Genomic DNA, 7,758 nt, shown 5'->3' on the forward strand with positions numbered 1-7,758 from the left:
AGAAATAAAGCATGGCACCGCCCTGACGTGTTAGTAAAAAACCCTGCTCGGATCATCCACCTGTAGGAGCTGTGCGTACAGCCCACAGCCAGGGAATGGATTTACTATCACATCCAGGTTATACAAAGAAGCGCACCTATCACGACGAGGGGAATAAAACCCCGCAGCCGCTGATCCTGTGAAATGAAGAGATGTAAAAAAAAATGAGGAAACGATGAGAAATGGAAGGAACAAGAACGAACCACGCACCTGTTAGCTTCAACTTCCTCTGAGCCCGCAGACTGAGAGTGAGACTGATGACAGGAGATTCTCACCCGGAGGAGCTGCACAACCGGTTTAGTGTCACCAAACTACTACAGAGTGAGTGTGTGTGTGTGATGTCCTCTAAACACACACAGAGGGAGACAGAGGGAGACACACACACACAGAGAGACACAGACAGAAAGACACTCCACAGGTTTGACAGACGCCTCCCACGCCTCTGTGATGGAGAAGGAGCGATGATACTCCGAGATGCTGCTGATGCGAGAGAAGAAGAAGAAGAGATGCTCTGCTGCCTCTGCGTGTGCGTGTCTGCAACACAATCACACGCACGGGCACGCACACACATGCACGTCTCTCTATGGTTGTGAGGACATAATGCATTCCCCAGCCCCTTACCTTAACCTTAACCATCACAACTAGATGCCGAACCCTGACCCTAACCCTAACGTTAAACTAATTCTAACCCTAACCCTAAAACCAAGTCTCAAACAGCCCATTGAATTTGTGAGGACCGGTCAAAATGTCCTCACAACGTCACAATGTCCTCACAATTATTGTATTGATCCAAAATTGAACCACACACACACACACACACACACACACACACACACACACACCTACACACACACACACACACACACACACACACACACACACACACACACACACACACACACACACACACACAGCATCGTCTCCATGACTTCAAAGGACCTTGCATTGACTTGCACTGATTTCCTGGAGACTTACTCTCACCTTAACCAAATTACTACTTGCTTAACCTTAACCTTAACCTTAACATTAACCTTAACCCTAATCTTAACCTTAACCCTAACCTTAACCTTAACCCTAACCTTAACCCTAACCCGTAGCACTCATTTGGGGTGCTTTGTCTTAAACCCTTTACCTAAACCTACATCATAAATCTAAATCTAAACCTAACCTTACAACATGTCCTCACCTGAGATGTAATGATTTATGTCACAGAGGACTTGCTTTAAGTCACCATAAGGAAGACAAGTCCCCATGATGTGACTGTTTAGACAGTCAGCATGTCTCCATGACCTTCACCAGCAGCTCAGAAATGAAGTTATGCCTCATTAGGACCAGGCTTTGGTCCCTGTGAGGTCTACTGGTCCTGACAGGGTGAGTGTTGATGCTAAAAAAGAGGTAACAAAAACAAGCATACACACGTACACACGTGTCTCTCTGTCTCTCTCTCTCTTTAAAGCTCTCTCTCTCTCTCTCTCTCTCTCTCTCCCTCTCTCTCTCTCTCTCCCTCTCTCTGTGTGTATATGTGGGTCGCCCACAGTGTGTAGGTGCAGCAGGATCTTTACAATCATCGTGGGCTGAATGCATCTGCTGCCGAACTGCTAATTAGTGGCAGAGTAATTACACAACACAACACCACTGGACTGTTCAGAGCTTCCACATGTGAGCGAGACGTTAACTACAGATGCACAGCCGGCTTTTTTCTCCTTTTTGTGTTTTGTGTTGTAAATTAAAAGGCCATGTTAGTAGTGACTCATGGTGAATCAGATTTTATACACTCATTATTCACACTGACAGCTTTTTGATTATTGTTTTGATTATTCATCGTCGTGAATGCAGCTGTAAACGCTGATACTCCATCGCCACACCACCAGTGCTCACAGGATTCAAATGAAACAGATCTATAAAGCAATACTGAATGATTTACTAACAGTTGAAAGACTTTAAATGTAGTTTATTCCATAGTGGTACCAGTCACAATCACCAATAAATCCGGGAGAAGTCACTCTGAGCGTTACTCATTGAGCCTCAGCGCTGGAGTTGTCATCTCCTCTTTGGGAAACCAGATGGCCTCAAAGTTTCTCCTCCGCCACTGCTCTGTGCGGTTCTACTCGTCCCCCCCCCCACTCAGAGTCCCCGCTGAAGTCTGTTGCTACGCTCTCTGCCTCTGAATCACCATCCACACCATCCTCCTCACAGGCACTCGCAGCGATTTCTCTCCATTGTTGCTTCTCATGGTTTGATGCTCGTATTCGTCGCCGGTCTTCAGAGACTCGCTCCCTCTTCCTCAGTGAGGTCAGGAACACAGGCTCAGCTGCAAAACCACCTGTTTTTAGTCTGTGATTTCATGACATAATGAGAGTGGTTTCAGTGGGAGGCCAATGGATCACCAGAGACCGAAACCTAACCTGTGATTAACAAACACAACAAGCACAAATTACACAGTCATGACCTCAATAGAGACTTTTTTTTAGAGCGGATCATCTTCAGGGTGACAGCAGAATTTTACTCAAGGACATTTCAAATGGTTTTGTCTCTAAATAAAAGCTTAAATTGCATCATGGATATAATGCTCTGATTGGAGGGTTGAAATCAGTTTCTTTCAATTGCATCAAAACACCATTTAGTTATGTGTTTGAGTGTTCAGAGCATCACTGCACTCGCCGTCCTGTCAGAGCCTGGGACTGGAGTCGTTACGGCCCCGCGCCATTTATCACGAGCTACGGAGCGCGAGCAGGCTCATTACTGTCTGTGCTGGTGATATCCAGGCTCAGTGTGAGGCGGTGGCGAGGCCGCAGAGCACCGCCTCATTTAAAGGATGTGATGGATTCTACACGAACAGCAATGTAGCATCAACTCTTCCTCCGACTGAATCAGGATATTTCATACGGGTCATATAATATGTTAATACAGTGATGGTAAATGGGGGAGAGGGTTCAATCTGTTTATTTTAGTTTTAATATTGATTAAGTCTCGAGAGAAAACATGAACATTATTTCAAAATATGTGCTATATTGTTTGTGTGAGTCTTTGAGAATTAAATCTTGTCTTTCAGTCTTTAATTTGATCGTAAAATTAAAAATAGAGAGAAGAAAGAAAGATACAAACTTACAGTTAAATTTTTTTTGAAAGAGAGCAAATGGATATAAGTTACCATATATTAACTGGATAATATTTGATGGACAGTTTATGTTCCATATTCATATAGTTGAGCAACCATTGTTTTTATTGGTTTGATTTACATAAATTTAGACCACTTGGAGTAGCAGAAGCTGGACATTTTAAAGGTTCACTCCATAGGATTTAGGGCCATCTAGTGGTGAAGTTGCATTTTAAAATCAGTTGAATACCGGCATGTAGGAGAACCTATGATAGTCTTCCAGTAACTTGAAAACACAATGTTTCTCAGTTACAGGTACAAAAACACAGATGAAAACATAATTCTGAATATTATATTCAGTTTCTGCCAATAGATGCCCACAAACACTACACAACAGACCTTTAACCATCTATACATCAATTTTAAATATGAATTTTAACCATCTATACATCACTTTTAGCTGTCAGGATTAATGAATGAATCGTCATTTATTTTTAGGTAATGACAATTATTTTTAAGGGACTCTTACTTGCAACAGGTGTTCTGGTTTTACAACAGACATATATTTATTTTTTCTAAATTAAATCATAATCTTCTTCTCCACATATTCTACACAGTCTTTCTATGCACCAGACAGTGAGGATACAAGACGCCCTCATTAGAAATCACTGATCTGAATTATTCAACCAGACAGATCAGATCTTAACCTTTGGTTGAACTCATACATATCAACTGTCAGACGCGTCATCGTACATTTCACTTAGAACAATGACTCAGTATCAATTAATATATTTATTGAGTCTCCTCACCTTATTCCATTGTATCTAAGGAAGACCCTAACACTGCAGTCCGTATAGATTCAATCTTTTCTAGGTCAGGCATGCAGCGGTGCCAGTAAAGCAATATCATTTTTCTCACAGTCGACTGCGCTCCTATGGATCGTTATGGAACACTCATTTTCTCAGACCTGTTCTAGCACCATACATCATTTTGGTGATGAAGAATTATTGTTTTTTGTCTCTGTGAATCGATGAACAACAGTCAAAGACACGTGAAAGTAGCTGATCAGGACTCTTCTTGTCATTTTTCCTGCACAGCCTGTTGCTGTGTTTTTTTTTTATCATCAGTAATGATCAAGCCATAAGAACATTTTGTGACGACCAAACCAGGACTAGCAATCAAATTTTTAATAATTGAAATGTCGACTTTAGTTCTATTTGAAAAAACAGCAGAAAATGGACCATTAATATTTTTCATATCGTACTTCTCTGTTGAATTCTTTCTAACTCGTTGTCCTCAATGAGTCATTGCTGAGGGAGATAATGTAACGTGAGTCAGAGAAACAGTTGAAAGGCTGCTTTGCCATCTTTCTTACATCTGTTGTCGTTTGCAATCCTTTGTTTCTGCACTCATAAGTGTAAATGACACAGTCTGGTGCTGCAGTGACCAGCGAGGAATAAAGACAGAGGGTCATATGGATAAAGACGAATCAAAACCTCAGTTGTAGCTGTGCGGCTCTGCCCTGCTGCACATCACCAGTGGCCACACAGTAATTGGCATGTCTGCTAATCTTTTTCTCTTTCTCATTCTGTGTGCGTGTGCGTGCATGGGTTTATGTGTGTGGGAGTGGGCATCGAGATCCAAACCAGAGCAGAGCTGATGAAATAAAAGCATCAAACTTCCAGTGAAACTTTGATTTTGTTTTTTGGCCTCATTAAAGATGGACTAACTGAGATCTAAAGTTGCAAAGAGACTGAGGGAATAAAACCTGAAAACAATACTGATAATACAGGACATGATAAACCAATTTAACTGGAATATGAATAATGATACTTCAGCTACTAATGACATGAACAATAATGGCTGGATGTCATGCAAGCACTAAACTATGATCATTTTCACTCTGTATTAATTGCAAGTTCAAGCGTTTCATCTGAATTTATTTCACGTTATATAGTGCCATCTACTGTTGGATGTTAGCCATAGCTGTTTGAACCCATTCCCCTCTATGAGAGAAGAACATGAGATATTATAAGCCATCAATCATTCACTTTCTCAAAGCTGTGACACTGACTGCATTTGAATTGTCTTGACAGTCACACTGTCAGCTGATCTGTGTATGTTGGAGAAGTAAAGGGAGCTGTAAGAGCATGTTTCAGACGAGATCAGAGCATTAATAAAGAAACGTGTCTCACTCTGACTATTTAACAGGCTCCCATTGCTTTTCTTTTTCCCAGGAGGACTTGCTGTCAATATTATCAACACACATCCGTATATCATACATATGGACTAGTCTATGAATCCTAAAGATAGGTAGGTAGGTATATAGGTAGGTATTGGCAGGTAGGTATAGGTCGGAAGTTAGGAAGGCAAGCAGGCAGGTAGGTAGAAAGGTAAGAAGATAGGTAGGGAGGTAGGATATACAGATAGATATATAGACATATATCTATCTATATATCTATATATATATATACAGATATCTATATATATACAGATATATAGATAGATAGATGGATTAACTGTCTCTGTTTTACTTCTTAAAATACTTTCAATTATTGAAATCAAATAGAAAACGTCTCTGTTCTCTGATGAAATATTTCTCTCCCCACCTTTTCTGTCTGAACAACACATTTTCTGTTTTCTTTAGGTGATGCATCCTCCCCTGTCATGGCTCACAGACTCACTCTCCCTGCAATCGCCTGGACGTTGTCCACGCTTTGACTCATCAGACACTTGGCAGTGCGTGCAGGAGCGATGACTGTGAATTAGTCACTCCTTGGGCGTTGGTAGATGTTTCCGATATTGAAGGTGGGTGCAGCCGGGAGAAAGGTGAAGAGGGGATGATCTGTATTGTCTCAGCGGTTGTTCTGCTATTTGTTTAGCGTCAGAGGTGTCGAAGTGCACCCCAGCATGTTGTGTTGTGGTTACCGTGCAGAGGAGGATTGCTGAGTTCAGGTTTTGACAAACGTCATGTAATATAGGCCGTGGTGGTTTTGCATCTCATTAAAGGCCAATTTATACCTCTCCGTTTCTTCTATTACGGACAGATAAGACCGCCCTATCCGTCGTGAAACGCCCTCTCCGAATGCTTCGTACAGCTTTTCGTACACGTCTGATTTTTCTAACTATCCGTCTTCATGCTTGACTGGCTGTGATTGGTCCGCGAACGACATCATTTCCGTATGACGTCATTTCCGTATTTCCGGACCTCAAACTTCCTGTTTACATCCTGTTTACTTCCATGTAGCATCAAACCCAAACACAACTATGATTCTACGATTAATGTGACGTGTGTGTTAAGCCAGCGGAGTTGTCCGGCTGACGGTGGCTCGTTCGAGCACTGAGGGCATGTGTGCACGGTCACAGACGGTTATAACGAGCTTTCAAAACGGCGCTAGCAGGCTAGGCTAGCGGGCTAGGCTAGCCACCATGCTAACTGCGGTGGTAACAGTGCAAGAACCCGCCGTCACGACTTTAATTCCACTTCTATCATGACACTGTTTCTATAATACCGTCAGGTTAGAAGCAAACACTGGATAGTAGTAGTTAGTGTCGGGAGTCCCTGCTGACTGTGTGTGGAAGCTGGGGGGAGCTAGGTCCGTGTAGCTTCTAGCTACATGTAGCCTCAAGCAGATTCAAGCTGTGGAATCAGCAACACAGTTCGGAAACAAGACCGGGGAACCGCTGCGCTAAGAAACGATTACATCAGCATTTTGACCCGCTGGGTGTCACTTTATTTAGTTCTGTTAGTTGCCATGGTTCAGTGTGTGGGCACAAGCTAACATGTCAACAGAGACACGTGGACTTCTTCTTCCCAAATGGGGTAGGCTTCTCTGAGCTCGTCTTCCGTTGCGCCACCTATGGGTTTGGCGGTGATTTTTTTCCGGACGTAGACTGACGGAGAAGTAAAAATCAAAAAGAGTCTTTGCCCCCTGCTGAGAACTCTCCGAGAAACGGACACGTAGTAGTATATAAGAGCCTTAAGCATTGTTCAATATAGTGCCTGAGATCATGTTTAACTACATATTCCCCAGCAAACCTATTTCACTTGGCCTTAAATGAGGTTGAAGTTATTATACTTTATTATCTATTTTAAATAATAGCACTTATTTACTTAATATTGTAATATTTAAATTTGACTGCTGATACTTCTGTCTACTCTGGGAGATATCATTCATTTTCTGTTCCTCCCATTTTTGAAAGTAGTTAAATAAATAATATTTTAAAATAATTAATGTTTTAAAATGCATATTTCATCCTCCATACTCTTCTCCTCTTTTACTTATATTATGAACAAGGTTTTTTAACACTGTTTTTCACAAACGTCTGTTCTGTAAGTATTAACAAAAATGCTTTGAGTAGAACTTTGTTGTCCTTTCCTGTAATGTACCTAATAGTTTCTACTTTACTCTACCAAGGAGGTTATTTTTTCACCCCTGTTCGTTTGTTTGTAGCCAAGATTATGCAAATAACAATTGGATTGATTTACACAACACTCAATAAAAGGACGTGGCCTGGCTAAGGGAAACCCATTTAAAATTTCTTTGACATTGAGAGATAGGGCGTTTTTCATAATTTTCCTTTCTTAGTCATTTGCCCTCTTTCTTGGAAAATAATAAATG

The sequence above is a fragment of the Limanda limanda genome, chromosome 1 (assembly GCF_963576545.1).
Source record: "Limanda limanda chromosome 1, fLimLim1.1, whole genome shotgun sequence".
NCBI lineage: Eukaryota > Metazoa > Chordata > Actinopteri > Pleuronectiformes > Pleuronectidae > Limanda > Limanda limanda.